The sequence below is a fragment of the Hyperoodon ampullatus genome (assembly GCF_949752795.1).
Source record: "Hyperoodon ampullatus genome assembly, chromosome: 15".
NCBI classification, from domain to species: Eukaryota; Metazoa; Chordata; class Mammalia; order Artiodactyla; family Ziphiidae; genus Hyperoodon; species Hyperoodon ampullatus.
The window spans coordinates 17,524,331-17,537,545 of NC_136928.1; the positions used below are offsets into that span (position 1 = coordinate 17,524,331).

At 44.2% G+C, this 13,215-nt stretch overlaps 1 long non-coding RNA gene across 1 annotated transcript; it reads left to right on the forward strand.

The window, feature by feature from the left end:
* The first annotated feature begins 1,602 nt into the window (after positions 1-1,602).
* LOC307064333 lies at positions 1,603-9,099 on the forward strand. Its single transcript, XR_013811288.1, has 4 exons — positions 1,603-1,748; positions 2,256-2,306; positions 4,402-4,447; positions 8,701-9,099. It is a non-coding gene; the product is annotated as an uncharacterized lncRNA (long non-coding RNA).
* Positions 9,100-13,215: the final 4,116 nt, after the last annotated feature.

Here is a 13,215-nt window from a genome sequence, read left to right on the forward strand (position 1 = left end):
GAAAATATACACAAGTGCACATTTTGCACAAGAACACACCCAAAAGAAAACACATCAAACAAATTAGAATGGTAGCTTACGGGGTAGAGAAGGGAGTGGAGGGTGCCATAGGGAACAGGAGGTGAATAAATAAAACTTAATCATGTTACCATATTTCATCATGCTATATCCACGATTTCACTTTACTTGTAGTGGAAAGAAATCCTGTGTGCTATGTTGGCTTAAGTCAGGAATAGTTCTTGGAGGATATTTTCCTGAAAGAATTTGGAACAAATTTTTGAAAAAATCTTTGTTTATACTATGGATGATCTTTTTTTGTTTGTTTTGTTTTTTTCTTTAATTTCTGTTTTGTGGGTGTGTGTGGGATCTACTTTATTTTGTATTTCATTAATCTGATCTTATATTTTTCCATCTGCCTTCTTCAGTTTTATTATTCATTTATTAACTTCCTGAAATGGATGTTTTCTGAATCAATTTTCAACTTCCTTTCTACTTTATTTGTTTTGTTTTGTTTTGTTTTTGTTTTCCTTGCTGTACGCGGGCCTCTCACTGTTGTGGCCTCTCCCGTTGCGGAGCACAGGTTCCGGACGCGCAGGCTCAGCGGCCATGGCTCACGGGCCCAGCCACTCCGCGGCATGTGGCATCTTCCCGGACCAGGGCACGAACCCGTGTCCCCTGCATCAGCAGGCGGACTCTCAACCACTGCGCTACCAGGGAAGCCCCCCTTTCTACTTTCATATATGCTTTTAAGGCTCAACATTTCCCTCTATGTATGTGTTCAAATCTCCAGATCCAATTATGAATTTGAATGTTTCTCTTCATGGTTCTGTCAATTTTTGCTTTATAAAGTATCAGCTGAAGTTATTAGTTTCTGATAATTTGAAACTTTTATGACTGTGAAGTGTCCCTCCGTATGTCAAGTAATGCTTTTTTCTTCCCCTTAAAGTTCACTTGGTCAAATAGCAATGTCACAGATTTTATAATTACAGAAATAACTTGAGACCTAGGATGTTGATGTCTGTCTCTAGAAAGGATTTTCCCTTGCTTCTGCACGGGTTGTAAGATGCTAACAAAACACGTTCACCTTTACACAATTTCAGGGAATGAGGTGTTTTGGCGTTTGGCTTCAGTCCCTGCCAAAGAAAGCCCAGTTTCCTTCTCCCCTTATTCCAATGGTGAAACTCTTTGGGCTTTACCAGGAAGCCTTCGTGGCTGGTAATGCTTTTATGTCGCTTAGCCTCTTGAAGACGTCCAAAATTATACTGAGTTTGTACGCCTTTCAATGAACAGAATCTACACTCTTCTGAGGCCTACACAGTACAACGGCAAGACTGCCTGAGACCTTCTCAGGGATTCCGGAAAGTGAAAACCAGAGTGAAAACATGTAGTCCAGAGCTCCTGCCGGTAGACACCCCCGCACCCACCCTTGCATTCTGGGACATGTAGTCCAGAGCTCGTAAACTCGTGTAGTCCCATATACTGAGCTACGGTAACGCCTCGCTGTAAAGGTTGACCCGCGGAATTCTGGGAAATGTGGTCCAGGAGTTCCGGGTTAGTCGCAGGCACTTCCGCCCCAGGAGGACACGTAGCAGCCATGTTTTGGCTGATGACGGTGTTTCAGGTCCGCTCTTCACGACCCATTCAAGCTTCCCCGACCTGCGCCTGGGGCCAACCTTTGCAGACCTTTCATTTGGGGAGAAAGAGAAGGAGCGGCTAAAAGCGGAGGTTTGAGGGCCTGGAGTGGTGAGGTACGTCCCGCGGGCGGAGCTTCTTCGCGTTTGGTAACGTACCCGGGATTGGGTGGGCTCAGGTCGTGCCTCCTGGGGTTTGAGGGTCTCCCCGGTTTTCTTCACCCCTAACCTGACCCCGTCCCCCACCTATGAGCTAGCCCTACCGCTTCATACGGCGTCACGCTGGGTGAGTTGCTTAACTCCTCTGTGCCTCCGTTGCTGTTCGGTAAAAGGGGGGGAAAAGGAATGCCTTGTTAATATAGTGTTGTGAGAAGAAACGAGATAGCACAAGTAAAAGGTCTACAGCTGCCTGATACATTGTTGGTATTAATACTACGCTAATTCGGGAGGCACCCATTCCGCAGCGGGATTCTGTGAGCCCAGGAAGCTGAATTGTCCTGGACTCCTGGCCTGTTTTGGAAGGAGAGGACTTCTAGCTGGTACGGGGGCGGAAGGGGGTGCGGTATGAATTAGTGGGGATGGAAACACAGCCCTGGTATTTCACAGTCTCCTTTCCTTCCCCAGCCCTGGCTTCTGAAAAAGCACTGCACGGAGGAAGAGGCAACAGAGCCCCACGTGAGTAGGACTTGGCATTCTTCTACTTAAGATATTCCTATAAATTGTAGAACGTATGGGACATGGGTAACGATGATAACTGAGCCTTGGTCACTAATTTCCATTCTAAAAGCTTTATGCAAATGAACACATTTCCATCAGGCAGTGGCTGTGTGAATTGGTACTGCTGTTTTCTCTCCTTTAAGGATGAGGAGCTGGGGGCAGGGAACACAACCCTGTTGGCCCATCCTCACCCAGATGGTAGGAGGCAGAGCTGGGGTTGGGACCCAGGCAGTTTGAGTCCAGCAGCTGAGTTTGCTAATCCCTTTGGTATATTCTCTTTGAGCATAGGGTACTGGCTAGAATCATATCATGAAAGTAGGTTGGGACTTAATTGTGGGGACCTTGAGAGCAAGGTTTAGGCTATTTTATGAGTTTTTAAGGTAGTTTTCTCAACTGGGTCATTTATTTTATTTCAAATAATATGTATATCATAGAAGTAGCATAATCATTATGGAAAAGTGCAGATATATACATAAAGAAAAATTTTAATTATCTATAACTTTAGGATGTAAAGATAACAGTTGTTAATGTTTCAGTGCCTTTTTGTCTGGTTACTCTTTGTGCATGTTTCTGTGTAGTGGAGGCTGTTTTTTGTGGGACTGATGTTACACTGCAGTGCTACTCAAATTGTGGTCCACAAACCAGCAGCATTGGCATCACTTGGATAGAAATGCGCAGCCTTGAGCCCCATTCGAGACCTTCTGATTTATAATTTCTGCGTAGGGGGCCCAGGAGGCTGCATTCCAACAAGATCCCGCAGTAATTCACATGCACGTGAAAATTCGAGAAGCTCAAGAGAGGGTCTTTTCTGGAAACTGAGGCCGAGGAAATTGACCCTGCTGGATGTCACAGATAAAACTGAGCTGGATTCACCAAAGCCCTACTTAGTCCAATGATTTTATTCCCCCACTAATTATTGTCAACTGTCAGGGCCCCTTTCAGAATCCTGAATTGAGCAGAAGACAGCTAGCAAGTGTAGAGTCAAAATGGAGGTCGTTAGAAGTTGTGAAGATATCTCTCTCCCAAGCTTTGGGGAGTGGAATCATTGCCATCTTTTGTACTAGATCGAACCCGGGCCCCTGCATTGGGAATGTGGAGTCTTATCCACTGCACCACCAGGGAAGTCTCCCATTTATTTCTTAAACTTTCCTATATTTATAATGATATAATTACAATTCAGATTCCTGTCTTTTTTCATTTGAATTAGGTATGGACTGTCAAACTATTTTTTATTGTTGTTGCAGAATCCTGGCTTTTATTAGTTCTCTTTACCTCTGTGCATAATTGTCAAAAGGGTACTTCCTGTTTAAAAAGAAACTTAATGTATTTTTATACCTTTTGTAAAAAGTTGTCCATGTCAATTTAAATATTATTGTTGCAGTCACAAAATCTTTAGGAAGACAAGCAGAGATTTTCAGAAGTCTAAAGACTCTCACATAACAGGGCAACAACGTATGACCTCCACATGTCTGACAGTCTTCTGTTGGTAGAAATCACATCTCTAAGGATAATTTCTAACTAAAATATCATCTGCTTTACCGCAGTTGCTAAGAAATAAGAAACCCTGACAGTGGTGTTCTCAGAGCTTCCTACCTTATGACGATCTCACGAGGTGGATGCCCGTGTTCTCCCCTACTGGCAGAGGACAGAACTGAGGCGAAGAGATGTGAATAATTTGCCCAGGGTGACACTGCTAGTGAATGGCGTAGCCTGATCAGAGCCCATGCATATTGACTCCAAAACCTACTCTGACTTACATGGTCTCTGTTTACACCATACCCAGAATAAGAATGACCCCTGTGGAAGCTGCAGGCACACTGTGAGGGGGCCACTGTGTATGGATGGGCAGGTCATTCCTCACACAGCCACTGAGGGGGTTCACGGGGGCATCTAGTATCTGCGTGGGGCTCTGCTCATCAAGCATAATCAGCTGTAGCCACCCCGAGGACTGGGAGCCTTGGTAATTCACAATGAGCACCACGTGGGTTAGCGACTTCTTTTTCTTTAAACCAGTTTCCAGTTTGACTTCTTCTTTCCCCGTCTGTCTTGCTAGGACTCTGCACTTCCCCAGAAGGAGAGAGAAAATGAGCACATTCCAGGTGAGTAGAGCTTGCCTTTCTTGCTGTTAAAAACGCCATTTTTGTACTCAGATTGGACACAGGTTTTCCTCTTTTTTTTTCTTTTTCTTTTTTTTTTTGATTGGAGTATAGTTGATTTACAATGTATTAATTTCAGGTGTACAGCAAAGTGATTCAGTTATACATATATATACATATATTTTCAGATTCTTTTTTTTTTCTGTTTTTTTTTTTATTAGTTTCTGCTTTATAACAAAGTGAATCAGTTATACATATACATCTGTTCCCACATTCCTTCCCTCATGCATCTCCCTCCCTCCCACCCTCCCCATCCCACCCCTCCAGGCGGTCACAAAGCACCGAGCTGATCTCCCTGTGCTCTGCGGCTGCTTCCCACTATCTATCTACCTTACGTTTGGTAGTGTATATATGTCCATGCCTCTCTTTCGCTTTGTCACAGCTTACCCTTCCCCCTCCCCATATCCTCAAGTCCATTCTCAAGTAGGTCTGTGTCTTTATTCCCGTTTTACCCCTAGGTTCTTCATGACATTTTTTTTTTAATTCCATATATATGTGTTTGCATACGGTATTTGTCTTTCTCTTTCTGACTTACTTCACTCTGTATGACAGACTCTAGGTCTATCCACCTCATTACAAATAGCTCAGTTTCATTTCTTTTTATGGCTGAGTAATATTCCATTGTATATATGTGCCACATCTTCTTTAACCATTCATCCGATGATGGACACTTAGGTTGTTTCCAGCTCCGGGCTATTGTGAATAGAGCTGCAATGAACATTTTGGTACATGTCTCTTTTTGAATTATGGTTTTCTCAGGGTATATGCCTAGTAGTGGGATTGCTGGGTCATATGGTAGTTCTATTTTTAGTTTTTTAAGGAACCTCCATACTGTTCTCCATAGTGGCTGTACCAATTCACATTCCCACCAGCAGTGCAAGAGTGTTCCCTTTTCTCCACACCCTCTCCAGCATTTATTGTTTCTAGATTTCTTGATGATGGCCATTCTGACTGGTGTGAGATGATATCTCATTGTAGTTTTGATTTGCATTTCTCTAATGATTAATGATGTTGAGCATTCTTTCATGTGTTTGTTGGCAGTCTGTATATCTTCTTTGGAGAAATGCCTATTTAAGTCTTCTGCCCATTTTTGGATTGGGTTGTTTGTTTTTTTGCTATTGAGCTGCATGAGCTGTTTATAAATTTTGGAGATTAATCCTTTGTCATTTGCTTCATTTGCAAATATTTTCTCCCATTCTGAGGGTTGTCTTTTGGTCTTGTTTATGGTTTCCTTTGCTGTGCAAAAGCTTTGAAGTTTCATTAGGTCCCATTTGTTTATCTTTGTTTTTATTTCCATTTCTCTAGGAGGTGGGTCCAAAAGGATCTTGCTGTGATTTATGTCATAGAGTGTTCTACCTATGTTTTCCTCTAAGAGTTTGATAGTTTCTGGCCTTACATTTAGGTCTTTAATCCATTTTGAGCTTATTTTTGTGTATGGTGTTAGAGAATGATCTAATCTCATACTTTTACATGTCCCTGTCCAGGCCCCCCGGAAGGCGGGGCGGACAGTGACCCGCACTCGCACCCCCCGCGGCGGCGGCGGCGGCAGCAGCAGCCCCAGCGTCCCACGCCCGTCTCCGAGGTCCGCGCCTTTAGCCGCGGCTCGCGCCTGTCTCCGGCGCTTCCCCAAGCAGCCCTCTTAATGCCCTCTCCTCGCGCACCAGGAAACAAAAGGGAAAAAAGTCTCTTGCCTCTTCGGTAGCTCCAGACCCTTTCCCCGGACTCCCTCCGGGCTAGCCGTGGTGCACTAACCCCTTCGGGCTCTCTTCCTGCCGCCAACCCCAGTCCTCTCCCTGCGCTCCGACTGAAAGCCGATACCCGAGCCTCAGCTCCCAGCCCCGCCCGCCCCGGCGGCCAAGCAGACAAGCCTCTCGGGCTGGTGAGTGGCGGTCGGCACCGGTCCTCTGTGCGGGAATCTCTCCGCTTTGCCCTCCACACCCCTGTTGCTGTGCTGTCCTCCGCTACTCCGAAGCTTTCCCCCTCCGCCACCTGCAGTCTCCGCCCGCTAAGGGGCTTGTAGCGTGTGGAAACCTTGCCTCCTTCACGGCTCCCTCCCACTGGTGCAGGTCCCGCCCCTATCCTTTTGTCTCTGTTTATTCTTTTTCCTTTTGCCCTACCCAGGTAGGTGGGGAGTTTCTTGCCTTTTGGGGGGTCTGAGGTCTTCTGCCAGCGTTCAGTAGGTGTTCTGTAGGAGTTGTTCCACGTGTAGATGAATTTCTGATGTATCTGTGGGGAGGAAGGTGATCTCCCCGTCTTACTCTTCCGCCATCTTCCTCCGGGGTCTATTTTCAGATTCTTTTCCCTTATAGGTTATTACGAAATATTGGGTATAGTTCCATATGGGTTTTCTCTTTCAAGGAGAGTCTAAGCATATGAGGACCTGAGTGTGCCATGTGTGCTTTTTTAAAAATTCCTGTTAAATTTAATTGGTTTCGGTTTTAATTTTTGTTTTATTTCATCATTTTTTTATTTTACAAGTAAAAGAAAAATTAAGGGAAATGAAGGACATCTTGCAGTCTACTGCTTACCTGCTTACAAATTAGCTGCTTTTATATTTCTGTAATCTCTTCATCATATGTATTCATGGATGTGTATTTGTATTTATAACATAGATACAGTTTTAAATTGTTTTTTTCATTTAATACTAGCTAACATTCACTTTTAATTGCTTTATCATGTTCCTGCAAACTTATGCACCTATTTTTTTTTTTTTTTTCCCGGTATGCGGGCCTCTCACTGTTGTGGCCTCTCCCGTTGCGGGGCACAGGCTCCGGACGCGCAGGCTCAGCGGCCATGGCTCACGGGCCCAGCTGCTCCGCAGCATGTGGGATCTTCCCGGACCGGGGCACGAACCCGTGTCCCCTGCATCGGCAGGCGGACTCTCAACCACTGCGCCACCAGGGAAGCCCTGCACCTATTTTTTAAACTATTCTTTATTCACAGACATTTAGTTTAAAGACTTCTCCTGTTTTAGGAGCACTACAGTGACAGTGTTCCTGATTTAACCTTTTTCTCAAAATATCTGTTCTGAAGAATATTGCCCCTTTTTGCCCTTAACATAGTAGGTTTAGGTATTCAGAATTTAAGAGGTATGTTTTATATGTGGTGCCTTGGATGTTTTTTGGTAGAATATCCAAATACGGCAGAGCACAGCAGGATCAAACTGCTGCTTCACGCAGAAAAAATAATGTATTGTTAGAAGTTTTCTCACGACCAGAGTTAGATTCAGTCTTCCCCATGCTTGAGTCAGACCCTTTGTGTATTTTATTTACTGGTTTGTTTCTTTTTCCATCTTATATTTTTTTCTAATCAGAGTAATACATGACCTTAGTTTAAAAAGTCCAGTGGTGGGCTTCCCTGGTGGCGCAGTGGTTGAGAGTCCGTCTGCCGATGCAGGGGATATGGGTTCGTGCCCCGGTCTGGGAAGATCCCACATGCCGCGGAGAGGCTGGGCCCGTGAGCCATGGCCGCTGGGCCTGTGTGTCCGGAGCCTGTGCTCTGCAATGGGGGAGGCCACAACAGTGAGAGGCCCACGTACAGCAAAAAAAAAAAAAAAAAAGTCCAGTGGTACTTAAAGCACTTGTCACTGCATAGACAGCTCAGAACAATTGTATAAAGAGGTGCTTGGTTTCATCTTTGTTTTAAATATAAAGAATAGGGGTTGTGCAAAAAGGAGGAACCAACTCAGACTCACCCAGAAAACCAAGGGTCTGGAGTCAGAGTATTGCATTCAAGCGAAAGACAGAAACGGGGAAAAAGAGAGTTTTCATTCAGAGACCTGGCATGGCCTTTTGGTTAATTTCCACATATAACACTCCTTCTCAGCTGGTTCCCACCTCAATGAGAAAGCGGGTGCCATCAAATACTGCCAGGACTAAATTGGTAACTGTTTCTGGGGCACTTGGCAATAATAATTAAACAGTGAAAGCTTTTTAGTTCAGGATCCAGTGGTTAGAATTCTAGGGAGTTTACTTATGAGTTGTCTGAGAGCCCCAGGTAAATACACAAAGCTTTCTCTTTCATAGCTGCACGAGGAAAGTCAGTGTGTGGCATTGGCAGGATGGAAGGAGGGGGTGCTGGGAAGTCTGCACACCTCACAGGAGCCGGAGCAACTTCCCATCCTCCTCGTCTTCTCGGGGCTGCCCCTCTTCCACTGGCCACTGGGTATAAGATTGAGGTGGTGTTGTTTGTCGTAGGAGGCGGTGACCTTCAAGGACGTGGCCGTGGCCTTCACAGAGGAGGAGCTGGAGCTGCTGGACTCGGCCCAGAGGAAGCTGTACCAGGATGTGATGGTGGAAAACTTGCGGAACCTGGTCTCAGTGGGTGAGGACAGCCTTTCTCTGCGAGTGTCTTTGTGACCTTGGTGTTTCAAGGCTTTGGGCCTCTTGAGGTGGTTCCCTGAGTTTGGGGACCAGACTTTTGCAATTCCTGTGGGACACGAGAGGATGTCTCTGGTCTTTCTAAACAGTGTGTTTCAGGTCCTTTTCAATTATTTTGTAAAAGAACTGTAAATCGACAGTATCTTGCTGTACCTTGTGTATTCTTTTTCAGATTTCCCTCCCTGCCATTAGTGGATTATAAAGCCAATTTATTGAGCCCTACGTGTGATTTTTTAATGAAATAAAATAGTATAGAAAATATCAGAGTTTCTTAGGAAGAGTACAACACATTGCAGCAGAAACTCTGGGCGATGGCATGAGTGGTGTGAGAGCCAGTGGGAACAGATTTGATGAAAAGAGACATTGGTTAGATATAGGTCATTCAAGCTTCGTTTTAGTAATGTATACTTTTCTACCTGTGTATCTAGGTTGTGAAATAAATGCTGTTTCTTCAGTGGGTCGTGATCCAAAGTTTGAAAAACACAGCTTTCAATACCTTGAATATGCAGTTGGAACTCAAATTTCTAGTAAACTTTAGCTCTAGCCCGTTCATGTTAACTTGTGACTTTGCATGTTCTCATTCTTCAAACGAGATACAAAACATATAGAAAGAGAAGAGAGGCTTTGGTTGATGAATTCAGCAACCCAGATAGAAATTTAGGTGAGAACCAAGCAGTCGTGAGTTCCTGTGGTTAGCTCTCTATCTGTTTTGCTTCTCACCAGCCCTGTGCTGTCCATCACCTGGTCCCAGTTGGAAATCTCTTTCCAGGATTATTGCATAGTCTTTGTACTGGTCACCTGTTGCCACCCTTCTCCTCCCACAGTTTGTTCTTTAGGTGGCAAAGTGATCTTTTGTAACTTTAAGTCAGGTTATGTTGTTGTTTCAAAATTCTCTTGTGGCTTCTTTTACTTAGAATCAAAACCACTTAAAGTGGCTTCTAGAGCCTTCTGTGGGCTGCTGTTCGTTCTCCACCACCTCCCTGAATACATCACCTCTCCTCCCTCTTACCCTATCTTTTCCAGACGTGCAAAGGATGCTTCTGCCACAGAGCCTTTTCCTTGTCCTTCTCTCTGCCTGGAATACTCTTTCACCTGTAATCTTTTAGGCCTCTACTTCTTTCAGTCAGTCACCTTAAAGTTGAGGAGGTGGCTGTCCTCTGACCACCCTATGGAAAATACAGTCCTGTCTTTCTTACTCTCTCTGCCCTGCCTTGTTTTGTCTCTAAGCGTTTCACTCATGTACATTTTGTTCACCTGTTTCTCACCTCTCTTTCTTCCACTGGAGGGTAATCCAGGAGTGCAGGAGGAATTCGGTCTGTTATATGTTTATTGCTCACTAGCCTCAGTGCTTAGCATAGTCTTGGTACATGACAGGAACTCTTAAATATTTCTTGAATAAACGAATGAGTTAATGGATAGAGAAATTAGCCTTCCATGAAAATAGCTAGTAGGCGGTGAACAAATCCGAGTGAATAAGGGATATTGCTAAATGTTTTTTTGTCTTCAAATGAATTCCTAGCCTAATTCTAACTTCTCAGGTGCCCATGATGTGTGTATGTGTGTGTTTGCCTTTCTGTACAAGTTGGCCCTCATCAACTTGCACAAAAAATCTGTATAGAACCTGTAATTATAACCAAACTGAGTAAAATGCTTTCCCTGTGACTTTCCTTGAGCTCTTAGTAGCAGAGCAAATTCATTTGGGGAGGAAATACTGTTGAATGAGGATTCTTATGTCTACTTCTTAGGTAACCCTCCCATAGAAGGAAAGAAATTTCTATTTCCTTATCCCTTATACCAGGGGAGAACAGGTCTCAGAAAACAGCCAGCTGGTGAGTTAGCCTTTCCCTTAAAAGATTTGCGCCGCTGCGTCCCATTTGCCTCCTCCAAAGCCCACCTCACTAATAAGCAATCGATCTTTGTTAGCTCTACAAACATTTTGTGTGTGTGTATGTGCATTTGTATGTATCTTGTAGAAGGCATTTTAGATAATGTCACCTTGAGTGCTTTGATCATTCTTTAATAGTTTCTAGTCTGTTTCTTCTCAATACTTATCACAGGCTATGGAATTTATTCCCAGCTCACTCATAAACCCCATTCTTCACTTTGGAACTCATTCTTGTTAAAGACCAATGTATCTGTGTCCAAAAATTTTCCATGCTGTTTTTAAAGAGACAGCATTCTTCCCTAGCCTCTAAATTTTGACTCCTGCTTGGCAGGGGGAGTGGAGGAACATATTAGGCAGCACAAATGCCTCAGAAGGATCCAGTGCATAGGTCTTCATGCTTTTTTTTAACCCCACTGATTCTTAGAACCTTTTTTAAAATTAATTAATTTTTGGTTGCATTGGGTCTTCGTTGCTGCATATGGGCTTTTCTCTAGTTGTGGTGAGTGGGAACAGCTCTTCGTTGTGGTGCGCAGGCTTCTCATTGCAGTGGCTTCTCTTGTTTCAGAGCACGGTCTCTAGGAACGCGGGCTTCAGTAGTTGTGGCACGTGGGCTCAGTAGTTGTGGCTCACGGGCTTAGTTGCTCTGCGGCATGTGGGATCTTTCTGGACCAGGGCTCGAACCTGTGTCCCCTGCACTGGCAGGCAGATTATTAACCACTGTGCCACCGGGGAAGTCCCGGTTTTTAGCACCTTTCATATTCTCCTCAGCACTAACCCCCTTGGTGTGCTGCCGCCTCGGGTGCAGCCTTTCAACTTAAGCAAAACTGTACTTTCCAGTCCTTTTCCTGTATCTGATACCTGACTTGTAAAAGCTGTTTCGCTTCTCTGACTTGGTTCAAACTTAACCTGGGATTCAGAATTGTAGAGAATCCTAGAGATCAAACTGAGTTCACCTGTGCATGCATTTCTTGAGCCCTGACTAACTGCTAGGCACTGTTAAAGCTGTGAGCACAGCAAAATGCTTGTCTTTATTGATACTGTGTTATGGTAGGAATGACATGTAATTTTTGAAAGATGATTTAAACAGTATGTCAGAGTAGTCATTTGGTTTTAAATGGGTTTCATTAATGCTAAGTATTTGGGAGTTTAACAGACCATCTCTTGGTTTCTGTTAGTATATAAACCAGAGAACTTCATTTGTCGTGCGAAAGATAAGCTGAACCATCCTGAGGTTCATTAAAGTCTCATACTGTGTCTTAAGTGTAAAATCTTGAATCTTTGAACAAAGCTTTCACGTGTCCACATCTCTGAATTCTCTGTCCTTATAGAAGAAAACAATCAAAGTGAGTTGAGGGCCGTTCAAGACAGAGGGTCAGGTGAAGAGCTTTCCTGCTGGCAAATCTGGCAACAAATTGCAAATGACTTAACCAGATGCCAAGACTCCATGATAAATAGTTGTCAGTTCCACAAACAAGGTGATTCCCCCTGCCAGATTGGGGCAGGACTCTATTCAAATTTCTGAAGATGAGAACCGTATATTAAATGATAAAGCAGGTGATCCCAGTAGTACTGGAAATGCAAGGTTTGCAACTTTGAGAGCCCAGGATTCTTGGAGGAAAACTTCATTGACTGAGTCACAGAATTATCAGAATAGACAGCAGCAAATTTCCATGAAAAATAAACTGTGTCAGTGTAAAGAGGATGTTGACACCATCAGTTGGATTTCACATCACCTTGATGCTCATGGAGTACACAAGGGTCAAAAATCTTACGGCTACAGTGATTATAGAAAAGATAGCACGAGGGTTTCAACACTGGATCAGAATACTATGATTCACACAGGACAAAAACCTTACCAGTGTAATGAATGTAAAGAAACCTTCACCGATCTCTCCACCTTTGATCTTCACCAGCAATTACACTCAAAAGAGAAGTCTCATGTGCAGTGAGTGTGGAAAAGGCTTCCGTTGCAGCTCGGTTCTTCATATTCATCAGAGAGTTCACGTGGGAGGAAAACACAGTGAGTGTGATGAGTGTGGCAAGGAGTTCAGTCAGAGCTCACAGCTGCAGACTCCTCAGAAAGTCCACACTGTAGAGAAACCCTTCAAATGTGGGGAATGTGGGAAAGGCTTCAGTCGTAGGTCAGCACTTACTATTCATTGTAAAGTCCCCACGGGAGAGAAACCTTATAATTGTGAGGAGTGTGGGAGGGCCTTCAGTCAGGCCTCTCACCTTGAGGACCATCAGAGAGTCCACACTGGGGAGAAACCATTCAAATGTGACACATGTGATAAGAGCTTCAGTCGGAATTCACACCTTCAGTCCCATCAGAGAGTCCATACGGGAGAGAAACCGTACAAATGTGAGGAGTGTGGGAAGGGCTTCATTTGTAGCTGAAATCTATACATTCATCAGAGGGTCCACACAGGAGAAAAACCCTACAAATG